This window comes from Cupressus sempervirens, chromosome 5 (genome assembly GCF_028749045.1).
Source record: "Cupressus sempervirens isolate cs-2001-9-10 chromosome 5, ASM2874904v1, whole genome shotgun sequence".
Classification (NCBI taxonomy): Eukaryota; Viridiplantae; Streptophyta; class Pinopsida; order Cupressales; family Cupressaceae; genus Cupressus; species Cupressus sempervirens.
This window is the reverse complement of record NC_143122.1, coordinates 62,408,338-62,421,828: the sequence shown is the minus strand read 5'-3', so window position 1 is coordinate 62,421,828 and position 13,491 is coordinate 62,408,338.

Sequence of the window (13,491 nt, the reverse complement as noted above, 5' to 3'; positions counted from 1 at the left end):
TTAGGCTCTACAAATCTATCTCACAAGGTCTTGTGTGTGACATAGTGCTCTCAGATTCCACTATGCAGCTTGTGAATGGCCATTTTTTATGACTCCTTTATCACCCTTTTGGAGGATGAATATAATATTTACAATGCCTTATAATGCTGGGATACTTTTTGCCTCACCTCTAGGTCTTTTATTCAATGGCACAAGACCCTTTGTTATAAACAATCCTTCTTGCTAGGCTCTTAATGGCTCTAGCACTACGGGTAGAAATTGGTTTAGCATGGCAAAATATTTTGGTTTTTGGGCATTCCATTTTCTTTTCAAACTTCCCCTATGGAGCTATGAAATGTTTTCCTTGCTCGGATTGAGAAGAAATTGGAATTTTGGATTACCAAGCCTCTCTCCCTTGTAGGAAAATTTTAGATTTGTTCTAAAGTGTTGGTTGCTACACATGTCTACTATTCCTCATGTTGGGCCCCTTCCAAAGATTCATACCTCAAGCTTGAATGCCTCCTAAGGGACTTCATCTAGGCCTTTGATCCTGGGAATCACAACTTTCACAAAGTTTCTTGGGACATTTCTAGTTTTTCCAAATACTTTGGTGGTCTTGGACTACTTTCCACTTGCAAACAGGGGATTTCTCTCTTTGCTAAGTGGGTCATTTGGGCTCTCACCAGCGATGAGGCCTAGAAAATCTTTTTGCAATATTGCATATCTTCAGGCTTTCTGGTTAACTAGCCTACGTAATAGGGAATTGGATTTTAAACCCTTCCCATGATCACTAAACTAGTATAGATTTAGGGCACCTTTTTTGCTAAAAGCATTTGGAAAGCCTAAGAACCCATCAAGTCATGGCTTCACTGGGAAGGCAATGAGTTGAGGGATGGGCTCTCTATGAACCAAAATAATTTGTGGTGACCTCCCTTATTTTCTATTCAAGGTGTTCCATTGGCTAAAATTCAAGGAGCTAGCATGTTGCACTTATTTTGAAGGGGAATCAAGACACCCAAAGATTTTTTTTCTAGAGTTATAATGAGCCTTCACTCATGGGAGGACCTGCAAGTGCAATTTAATCTTATCTGTCTAGATTGATAGATATTTGATCTTCTAGTTTCTTCAATGCCTCCCCATCTATTTCACAAGCTTGGTATTCATTCATATCGCCTATAGTGGAGAGATTGGAAGTGGTATCCTGCCACTCCTATGACCAGTTACAAACCTAAGTTGGGCTATTAGTGGTTGATTCTCCACCTTCTGATGGTTGATACTCTCAACTAGTGTTGGTATTTACAGTCCTCTCATAAGACTTGGAGTCTTAGATTTGCCATAGTTTGGAAAACCATCATGGAGCCTAAAATTGTTCACTTTTCCTAGTGTCCCCCTTTTTCATGGGTTGCCTTGGGCCCTCAACTCTGACATCTAGGTGTCTCGAACCCTAGATATCATTTTGTTGGCTAGATAAAAAGTTTCTTGCATATTTTTTGGTTCTACAGGAAAGTCTAGAATTATTAGCTATGGATCCATGATTTTTCTAAGCCTTTCCATCCAGAGGTCTTTACCTAGCATATGGTTGTGTTGGGAGATTCACCTAGACTTCCTTTTAAGTACTCCCAAATATGTCATGCTTTCAGAATGGAGATTTTATTTACTATTTTGAAAGATCGCAATGCTATTTTATTCTCTCACAACATTCTTCATATATGTTTTTCTATGTACTCTAAAGCATGTATTTGTAATAATATCATGATGCAAATTCAAATATAGATAGACAAGGTCATGCTAGAGGTAGCTCACCTATAGGATATTTTATCTCATTGGGGGAATGCCCCATGTATGGCTGCCTAGGTTCCACCTGATACTTTATTTAGTGACCATACTCCTCATAGTCACTGGAGAAGTTGGAGTAATTTAGTGCACCACTCGCATACTCCCAAGTCATAGCCTTCTCATCACTCTCCCAATGGAAATTTTGGTGGTTGTCACCACTCGGCCTCACCTCTATAGAGATTGGGTTCGGGTTGGTCTATAGTGGCTCCTCCTATTTCTCCTAATGTGGGTTGGTCTTCTACACATAGAGACCCTAAATGGGCATTTCCTTGGATGGATTTAGCTATCTCTCCACCTAGGCTAAAGGGAGAAAAAGAAACTGATGATTTTGTTGTCGCCCCTACTAGTGGCTACCCCCTGCCCCCCCCCTCCCCTAGAGCCAGCTACCAACCCCAAATACTTTTGGGGTTCGGATGATAAAGACCCTCCCTCAGCTGTCACTTCTCTTGCAGCTTGAGGGCTTTCTTTATTATGTTAATATTTTTTTTGATGAATAGTTGTCTTGTTCGATTGCATGCTGAGTGAACTCATGGGGTGATCTTGTATCCCTTAGCCCCTTTTTTGAGGATATGTATCTTTAATATTTAATTAATAGAAAAGGTATATTCATTAAAAAAATGAACATTGAAAACTAATTTGAAATACAAAACTAGTTGCTGATTCAAATTTCTCACTAATTTAATTATGGAGAACTTAGAAGAAAATCAGATCTTTTGAATACAGTATGTTTTAGACAACTTAGAATTTTAGGTTTAAAGTGAACCTTCCAATACATACCTGATAAAATTATAAAAATTATAAAAAACATCCACTAATTAAGTTAGATGTTTCTCTTCCATATACCTATACAACCAAATGGAAAATATTTTGGGTATACAAGACTTGTACACTAGATTGTTTCAATTCAAATCATATTGATCTCTCAAGTATGAGTTTCTTATAACTGAATCAACTTATTTAATTTTGATATCTTAAAATTTAAAATTAGAAATAGACATGTCTTATGTTATTAGGTAACTTATATGTATTCATGCTTTTATACATTAAGATTATAAATCAAATTGTTGAGGTGATTAGTTGACTATTATGGATACATAAAATGACATTAATACTAGTTACTAGTAAACAAAATGTCAAGAAAGTCACTAAATTATACTATTTCATTGATTTATTAGTGGGAATGTTGCATTGGTTGTATCTCTTATCACATTGAATCACTTGAAAACATTCATGTGGAGAGGTCACTAAGGAGATGCTTGAGATGAGCTTAGTTACCTTTTTTTAATTATGCACCACATATCCTTGTCAACAATATCTCAATATGAGGCATTTTCCATTGGGGTTATTAAGATCTGAAATTTCATAGTATGGTGGAAGCTTAATGGTACATATCACTTTTTGACTTGAATATATATAGTGTTAGCCTAATGATTTTTGGGAATTTGTGTTTAAATCAAAAGTTTTTTTTTTTTGTTTAAATTATTTTTAGTATAAAATTTAAATATAAGGATGATCCTTATGAAAGCCATGTATAATTAATTATAGACTAATCCCTATGCAAATAGAGTCACATAGAAAAGATGACACTTTCCAGTTTTCAAAAGATGGGATGAATAGAAAACTATATTGTATATCTATTATTTATGTATCAAGATAGTGCTATCAATAGGTTGCAAATTAATCTTACATCTTTCAAGTTTGAATTGTTCCATGAGAAGGACTAATCTTAAGCATCTAATTGGTAATACAGAAGGTACTTATGACAGTTTCAATTCCCTAATTTTCTTTAAGATCCCGCACATTATCATTCAACCTAGTCACTTAGATTATGAAGGGGATCCATGGGCCAATATATCAATGGTTGATCAATGCCTAAATCCCATATTTTGGTATAAATTTTAGTAGTATCTTGCCAATATATCTTCATGATTCTTTTGATATTTTTCTTCTGATCTATTTTGTGTAGCCTTATTTGATCTTTTATTTTTTCCCATCGCAAATTTGTTTTCCAAATTTGAAAAAAAATTAATCTAAATATATTTCTTCTCAAAATGTGAATTATCTGATAAATATGAATTGAGAAATGAAATAATTGATTTCTTATTTATATGAGAGCCTAAATTATATTTTAAAAAAATAGACCAATAAGCTGACCTAGGTTTCCATTGAAATAACCCAACTACTTTCAATCGAAAGTACTTGGGTAAACATTTTACACAGGTAAATTTGGCCAAGTACTTTTCATAGAAAGTACTGAGGTAATTTCTATCAAAAGTGCCTTACTAAACATTTTTTGGAGAGCTTACAAGATTCCTCTAGTTCTCATGGCTTCTAGGCTCAATTAGCATGTTGAGATGGAATAATAAAGATATATCATTTTGCATGACACAAGTACTTGGAATGAGCTTTCTAATGACTATGGCTTTGATACATTTTGAGTTGTTTCTAGGTATACATTATTTACATCAATTCAATATAGGTTTATTATAAAATAATTCTATATTAGACACTAATGAAAAAATAGTAAACAAGAGAATAAAAATTCTAAAAAATAATCAAAATCTCTGTATTTGAATCCTCTTTCTATTAGAAAAAGAAAATTTGAAATCAGACAAATACAAAATAAGTTATATACATAAGAAAAAATGTATGTTAAAATTAGAGTTAGGTCAACTCTAAACATCAATACAATATGAAATACTAAGGATAAAGACATCAAACCACCTCCACGATCTCGATATGGATGTTCAAAAACTAAATTTGAAAGAATTACATTGATATCTATTGTAGGAATTTTTTTTTGTAGGAATATATTGACAATTTTCATTTGAAAGTAATTTAAAAGAACATCATAGTTCAATATTTGTTTAAACAAAAAAAAGCATAACACACTACTGTGGGTTCACCAAGAGGGTGGCCCTAATAGATATTAACAATTTATATATTATTTGAACATTGATTCATCCTTCATTTGATTTAATATTAGACTCCTTCCATCTCATAGTTGATTGTATTATGTATGCACACATCTTACAACCTATGCACCATGTAAAGTATGTGAGAAGGCACCATGCACTTGGACAAATCATTGGAAACAAATAATCTAGAGTTATGAATAGGAAAATAATAAGGAGTGATACATGTTTACTTTGTGAATTTGAACCTAAATCAGTGAAGGATTCTTTGGATAATGAAGATTGGATTCAAGCAATGAATGAAGAAATTGAATAGATAGAAAAGAACAAAACCTAGTCATTGATACCTAGACCAAAGGACAAGAATGTTAATGGAACAAAGTAGGTATTTAGGAACAAGCTGAATGAGAAAGGAGAAGTCACAAGGAACAAGGGTAGATTGGTATGCAAAGGATATGCACAAGAAGGTATTTACTACAGGGAAACATTTTCCCCAATTGCAAGATTGGAAGGAATTAGAACATTAATTGCATATTATACTTATAAAGGATTTAAAGTATACCAAGTGGATGTCTAATATGCATTTCTAAATTGAATACTGAAAGAAGAGGTTTACATGGAAAAACCAAAAGGATTTGTTTATCCCAGCAAGAAGAACATAGTATGTAAATCACACAAAGCTCTATATGGATTGAAACAAGCCCCTAGAGTGTAGTATGAAAGGTTGCACAATTATTTGGTAATGATTAGTTTTGAAAGAAGTAATTGTTAGAGTAAAGGTTAATTACCTTTATCTAGACTTAAAATTTCACTATTGCTTTCACTATTCAGTCACTATTGAAGTTTGAATTTTGTCTCTTCATGTGGATAACATTCAAACTAAATCATGTGGGTGACATTTAATAAAAGTTTCCTTTTATTAAATGTTATATTATCCCTTTATGGCTAGGTCAAGTTTAGGGTTTCCTAAAGTGGTTTAGTTAATTTCCTTTATAAGGAGATCATTCCTCTTCTTTTTTTAACTTGCATTCCAACATCTTGAGATGCTTTTTCTCTCACTTTGAGAGGTCTTCTCTCTTGTTTTAGTTGGCTGATTAATGTGAATATTTTCTTTCACTTGCAAATTTCCATTCTCTTCTTTTGGTTCTCTCTTCCTCGTGATAGGTTATTTTCTTGTAGGTGTTTCTAGTGGCTTCTATGAAGTTGGATTTTACATCTATTTGGAACACCAACTTCTACATGGTATCAGAGTTCTTCCTACAACTTCTTGTTCATGTTTGAAGTTTGTTTTTTAAGCTTTCAGATTGGAGGTTTTCAGATAACCATTTTATGGGTTTTGAAGGGGTCCTTTTTTTGGTAAATTTTTGAGTTCAAATGGAACTCACTGTTAGATTTAGAGAGCCCAAAAACCTCTATTTTCATATAAATTTTGTCCATTTTGGACAAAATTGTTGGTGGAGGCCTTTTTTTCTTTCTCATTTTGCATATTTTGTGGATCTTGGGAGTCAAATTTATAGTACACTTTCAGCCCAAGAGGACCTCACCATTGGATTTAGAGCACCCAAAAACCCCAATTTCCATATAAAAAATGTCTTTTTTGGACACCATTGGCTTCAAAGGCCTTGACACACCTTACACGGCAAGATAAAAAAAAATTCTTAAATTATTTTTGGGTAGACCACCCATGAGCTGCCACATGGAAGCCCATGAGTGGCCTACACATGCCACTAGCTAGTAGTTATAGCCCCATTGTTGCCTAGTTGCAGTGCTACCTCCACCGATCGACGACCCACTGGTTGCTGCCACCATGAACCCACTATCACTAGACCACCACTGACAGTACTTTCGGTGCCACATGACTGCGGCCCAACTGCCATTGTTAGTAGTGCTACCCGAGTGGCCCCACCAACCTACCACCACTGCTCCTAGTTCTGACATGTGGCACCTTCTAGTTGCTACCATGTGGCTTCAACTACCACCTTACCTTTACACGTGGCCTTTCCATGTCATTTGCATAAGTGGAATTGCCACATTAGCCTGCCATGTTAGCCTGCCACTTGTCCCTTCCAAGTCAACCTGACACATGGCATTGCCACATCAATGTTGATATGGTAGTGTTTTCTTTTTTCAACAACCCCTAAGCCATCAAATTTGATCAAGTTAAATGTTGAAATCAACACTGCATCACCCTCTTGTATGCCCTTATGGCCCTTTCAGAGTAGCTATTGGCTTTTTGGCCATATCTTGAGCATACAAAGTCTATTTTTGAAAAATAAGATATCATCAGAAAGCTAGTTCCGAACCCATTTTGATGGTACATGAATTTTGGGATTTTTTTGTAGTTTGGTTCCTTGTTTTGGTAGTCAAAGCTAAGGGTTCTATTTTACACTCTAAAGGGCATATCTTGAGCATCCTATCTTCATTTTCAAAAAAAATGTTATATTACTGAAATGCTTGTTCAGTGCTCTTTACATTAATTTTATTCTTTCTTCTAGATTCCTCTCCAAGCTCTTTCTACTCATTTTTTTTCTTTATTGTACTATGGTGGATATCTTGGCTGTTTTAGGTCTAGGGATCATTTTTGTGGCATGGGATGTCTACTTTCGGGCTGTACTATCTATTGTATCCACTCTCTACTCTTTTTGATCATTGTTGATATCATTTGTAAGCATGTTTATACAAACTCATTGAGATAAAGTGTCACCTTATTATATTTTGGGATCTTACACATCTTTGTGCCTTATTTCACATGCACTAATGATAAAGTGCCATGGGGTGTAGTTGTTTTCCTTTTAGTGTCATATGTTTATGTCAAGTGAGTATTCTTTCCATAACATTACTCTCATGTTTTTGTGTCTAGAGCATGACCCTCTTGACACTATTATGTATGTTCTAAGCATCTTGGTTGGTCTTGATTCCTTGATTCATAGTTCTATTGGCCCACTTTCTTAGTTGTCTCTCACCTCACCCTTGTCACCATTTGGGGGGGATTTCATTGTTAGTTTCTAATGCTTCCTTGGTTTGATGGAGTGAACCATGTATTTAGTATTTGTTCTTATGTACCAAGCGAATGCAGAGGCTAGATACCTATGCATTCCAGTGAGATGGAGCACTTACCATATGGAAACTCTTCTTCATTTGTTCCTATTTTTTGGATGCATCCTTCCATGTCCTATTGATCAAATTTTCAAGCTTTGGTGTTTTATGTCATTTTTATCCTCGAGTTGAGTTGGTTTCCTTTGTGTGCCTCTTGATTCTAGTAGTGTCACCAGAAAGCACTCATACAGATCAAAATCTTCGATACATGGTTAGTTTTTATTGCCATGGAGGATCTTTACATCAATAGTTTCTTTTTGATAGAGTTTTTGTCTTCTTCATGCTTCAATGATATTTCTTCATGATCGCTCATTGTTTCAATTTTCTAGAGCAATCTTCTAGTTGGAGGCTTTTGCAATCCTTATCTAGGTTTTCAGCTATCTCTTTTTGAAGTAGAGTTTTTCCCATTCGGTTTTCTCCATTTCTCCTCTTTACAGAGATTTTTTTGTGATTAGGTACCTTACTAGGCCTTGTTACTAGGACCCAAGTTTGCATTATAGTTGCCTTGATTTTTTTGCATTGTTTGTAGTTGCATTGTCACTCATCTTAAGGGGGGTGTTAGGGTAAAGGTTAATTATGTTTATCTACACCTAAGATTTCACTATTTCTTCCACTATTCAATCACTATTGAAGTTTTACCTTTTTCTCATCATGTGAATAACATTAAAAGTGAATCATATGGGTGACATTTAATAAAAGTTTCCTTTTAATTTAGGGTTAGGTCAACTTTAGGGTTTCCTAAAGTGGTTTGGTTGACTTCCTTTATAAGGAGATCACTCCTCTTCTTTTTGTAATTTATATTCCAACATCTTGAGATGCTTTATCTCTCACTTTGAGAGGTGTTCTATCTTGTTTCAGTTGGCTGACCAATGTGAATATTTTATTTCACTTGCAAAGTTCCCTTATCTTCTTTTGCTTCTCTCTTCCTCGTGACAAGTTATTTGCTCGTAGATGTTTCTAGTGGCTTCTATGAGGTTGGGATTTGCATCTATTTTGTACACCAACTTCTACACTAATGATAACAGTAATCTGTCTGAAAGTGCTAAAGGGATATTGTTAGCTGAAATATTTGTTGATGATATCATATTTGGAGGACAAGATGCATTATGCAAATCATTTGTAGGTGAGACACAAAAGGAATTTGAAATTTCTATATTTGGTCAGATCAAATTATTTGTTGGTTTACAAGTATATTAGATGAAGAAATGTATCTACATTACTCAATCAAAATATATCAAGGAGATACTAAATTTTTTTGGGATGGATGACTAAAGACCAGTCAACACACCTATGGCTATGGGACATAAGCTATCTGAGAATGATTATTCTACTAATGTGAACTAGATGTTGTATAGATCAATGATTGGAAAGCTACAATATGTTGTTCACAATAGACTTGATACTACTCTAGCAGTTAGAATTATCTCAAGGTTCTCAGAAAATCCTAAGGATAATCACATGATGGAAGTAAAGAGAATACTAAGATATTTGAAATGAACAAAGGACTATGGTCTATATTACAAGAAGGATGACATGTTTGAACTTAAAGTGTATATAGTTGTTGATTAGGCAGGCAATGTTGATGACAAAAAAAGTACAAGTCATGGCGCTTTCTTTCTAGGAAAGAGACTAGTTTCTTGGATAACCAAGAAGAAAAATTTCATTTCACAATCAACAATAGAAGATGAATATATAGCAACAACAGAAGATGAATATGTAGTTGCAATAGTAAATTGCTCAAACATTTTGTGGATCAAGAAATTATTGAAAGGGATGAAGAAAGAGATCACTGATCCTTTTTCTATCTATTGTGACAAAAAAAATTCTATAAATGTATTAAGGAACTCTCTAATGCACACAAAGAGCAAGCATATTGCTATCAAGTATCATTACTTGAGAGAATTGGTTCAATATAAAGAAGTGATATTAGAATATGTGAACACCAAGTATCAAATAGTTGATATTTTGACTAAGGCTTTACCTAAGGATGCACATGAGTATCAAGGAGGTAAATTAGGGATGATTCCCCTAGCTAAGGATACTTAAGCTAAGATCTCTACATCAAATATGTTGAGAATATCCTATAAGTTGATGCAGAAAGTCATACTTTAGGAGTTCCCTAAAGTAGTGAAGAGAGAAGAACATAACTTTGTATCAATCATAAGAATAGATGGAAAATGGTAAATAAGATTTAGAATGAATAAAATGAAGATATCTACATGTAAAGATGTATGAGAAAAATGAAGTTTCTTTGGAATTTTTATCAAAGAGGGAGATAATATAGAGTTACCATATAAAGAGGGAGTTATTCATGAAGAGTTAAAAAGATATTGCAAAGAGGGAGAATATATGCAAGGTGTTGCCATTAATACAAAGGAAGTTGATTGATTTCATGATATGATATGGTAGAGGGAGTCTATTTTTTGCATATTAGAGGTGCATGGATAAGAATCAAAATGAAACTAAAAAAGGGAGATTGTTGGACATTGAGATAATAATTAGAATGAAACTAAGCATATTAATGAATATCTTATATTAAACACAGAGGGAGATGCTTGAAGTGGATTGCATGGTAACTAGAGATGTTTCCATCAATGCCAAAGAGGAAGATTGAACATTGGAAACTATAATTGGAACAATTGTTATGTTGTCATTGATGTCAAACCTTATTGGTAAGATAGTTTTCTATCTAATTAGAGTGTCATTTCATGATGATTAATGAAGAGGATTTGAGAAGAAGGACAATACAAATGGACCTAGAGGCAAGGTTGAGTTATGAGAAACTACAATGGGCACTTGATCACTTGGACTTTGACAAGATAAAGTGATTGTTTAATCACAATAAAACTAAAGAAGGTAGTTGTACTTAAGCCTAGAAGAAGTGATCAAAGAAAGACCAAATGTAAAGAAGTAAACAAAGAAAGGCTAAGAAAAAGATAGAAGATTAAGGAATTTGAAGTTTACACCAAGTGATGCTAGAGATGACCAAGAGATAGTATAAGATGAGAGAAATATATTATTGACTGAATATTAGTATTGACCAAATATCAGTAAATATATCAAACAAATCATTTAGTAGTGGCTGAGAAATTCAATGATGATTGAGTGTCAAAACATAATGTTGGTCGAGGGACAATATTTGAAAAATTATGACAAAATCATGATTTCTAGCCTACATAATGTTTTTGAAATTAAAAGCAACCAAAGCAAAGGGGTCAGCCCATATACAAGCAAAAAGTTGGTAACCAGCATATTACTAGCCGAAACCACTAGCAGACAAAAGACTAACTAAACAACATAAGTTCCAAATGTCTGAAAAAATAACCAGAGACCAGTAGCTAAGCTAAAACCAAATAAAGGAAACAAGCTAACTATGAAAGTTTCACATAATAAAAAATGGCAACCAGGCCAACCTGAGTCATAATTACAGCTGTAAACTAGCAAAACCAAACTACTAGTAAAACATTAAAAGTCTTGGATCCAAAGATCCCAGTAAACTAAAAAAAATTTAAAAACTTAGTTTTCATTTTTTCCTTTCCCCTTTGCGTGCAGTAGGATTTAGGCCCAGTCATCATCAAGGAACTTGAAGAGCAACCTATGGTCCTCCATATCCATACTTGCGTCCTCCTTTTCCTGTGCCAGAAATTGAAGGGTGGTGGTAGTAGAATGAGTAAATTTATAGTTGAATTTGGAGAAGGTAAAGAAGCCCTCCTCCAAAGATTTAACCCTTCTTTTCAAATTCATATATCACTCCTCCAGCACTTTGGTCCCTTCCTTAGACCCCACTTCAACCTTTGATGCATCCTCCTTAATTTTTTGCACCTGTAAATCATCCTGCAAAAGTCATGGCTTAGAGGAAATGTTAGAATTATCCTTAGTAGCAGATGAAATGGTTATGGGGAATAATCCATCTTGCTTCTTTCCTCACAAAAGGTAATAGTTTTGAGGGAAAAGCTGGCAGACACATGAGTGATCTCTGTTTTCACAAGATTTCCAGCAGATGCCTAGGTCTAAGCATTATCCCCCAAATTGTCCCCCAAGTTAAAAATTTTCTGCACATCCTCATTACCGTCATCCTTCTTGGAACTAGAATTATCTTCCTCCTCCCTTCTATCACTATTATTTTTAGAATTATCTTCCTCAACCTCCTCAACTGGATATCTAATGGACTTCTATTTGCTCCTAGCCTGAGATTGAGCAAGCCTTATGGTTGTATCAATTTTTTTCCTTTTCTTATTTTCCTTACTAGGGGATGGCCTGGGGGTGTAAATTTTCATGCCTGTACTAGAGCTCAGGGGGGAGTTCTGGCCATGGCTTGGTTTTTCCACCACCACCACTCTAGGGGGGCACAAGGCAAGGTGAAACTGATAAAGGTAGAAGATTAAGCCTTGATGAATTATGGTGAAATTTAAATCTTTACTTACTTTTTCCCTAACATCTGCAACCATGTCCTCAAGAGAATGTAGAAGATAAAAATGGATAGAAATGAAATCCCTATTCCTAAAATGATTCAAAAAAGGGAAGTGATAGTAATAGCATACACCAAACTTTCCCTCTAGCGGTAGATACCTCATAAAGACCAGGCACACATCATCCTAGGGGGCGGGTAGCTTGTCTCTTTTAAATCCTCCTCTGTAGCAAATTGGCTCCTCATCCTCCACGAAGAAGCTATTCATGTTGGCCTCATCAGTAATTTTGGTTACCTTCCTCCATTTTCCCCCCTTCATAGAGAGGCTAGTCACCATGGAAATCACTTCCTCAATGACTTGGAAGGTGATTCCATTAATGGTAACCTTTCTATCATTCTAGCCATTAACAAACTGGAGTGCGTAGTTCTCATCGTACACAGCCATTGATTGCATGTAGGGTTAAAAAACCCCCTTCCTTCAGTAGGAACCAGGTAGCCATTCTATCCTTAAAATTCTCAATTTTTGTAGGTTCCAACCTATTCAAGTCCCTCCTGCCCCCCCATATCAATTTCTCCAATTATAGGCACCCCTTCTTTAGTAATACGCATCTAAACCTTTTCAGCTTCAATCTTTCTACAACTACTCTCCACCTTAAACCCTTTAGTAAGATGCAAATAAAATTTGCAAACCCATGCTTGATGAGCTCCAAAATCCCACACAATATTATTATGGGATTCATGAATGTATAAAAACATAATTTTCTCACCCCGACAATTTTTGACACCCTAATTAATGATATCTTTCATACTTCCAATTGGGAAGTAATTTGAAACTCTTAATGGGTTATCATAATTATGAAATGACATTTCTCTTAATTCATAATCACTGTGATTTCCATTTGTATGGCCATGTCTACCCTTTATTTCCAAAAATAAATGGTTAAATTTAGTGACCAATATCGCCTTCTTGCCAAATTTGGCCTTAGTTTTGAAATTTATAGTCATACTCATATATTATTCCTGCCTCTTTCCTTGGATATCAATGACCTTATATCTTCATTGAGATCAACCAAATTCCTCTAGTAGATGATTGCCATAGCATTAAACCCCATGGCTGCTACTGTATATACCACCTAATTACCTTCCTTGAAGATGTACTGTAGGTGGACATTTTCCATTCTGTTCAAGATTTGCTTGATATCCAAAATGATGTTTTGAATATTCCATCCCAGTCTAGCCTCCCCCTTAACCAAGTCA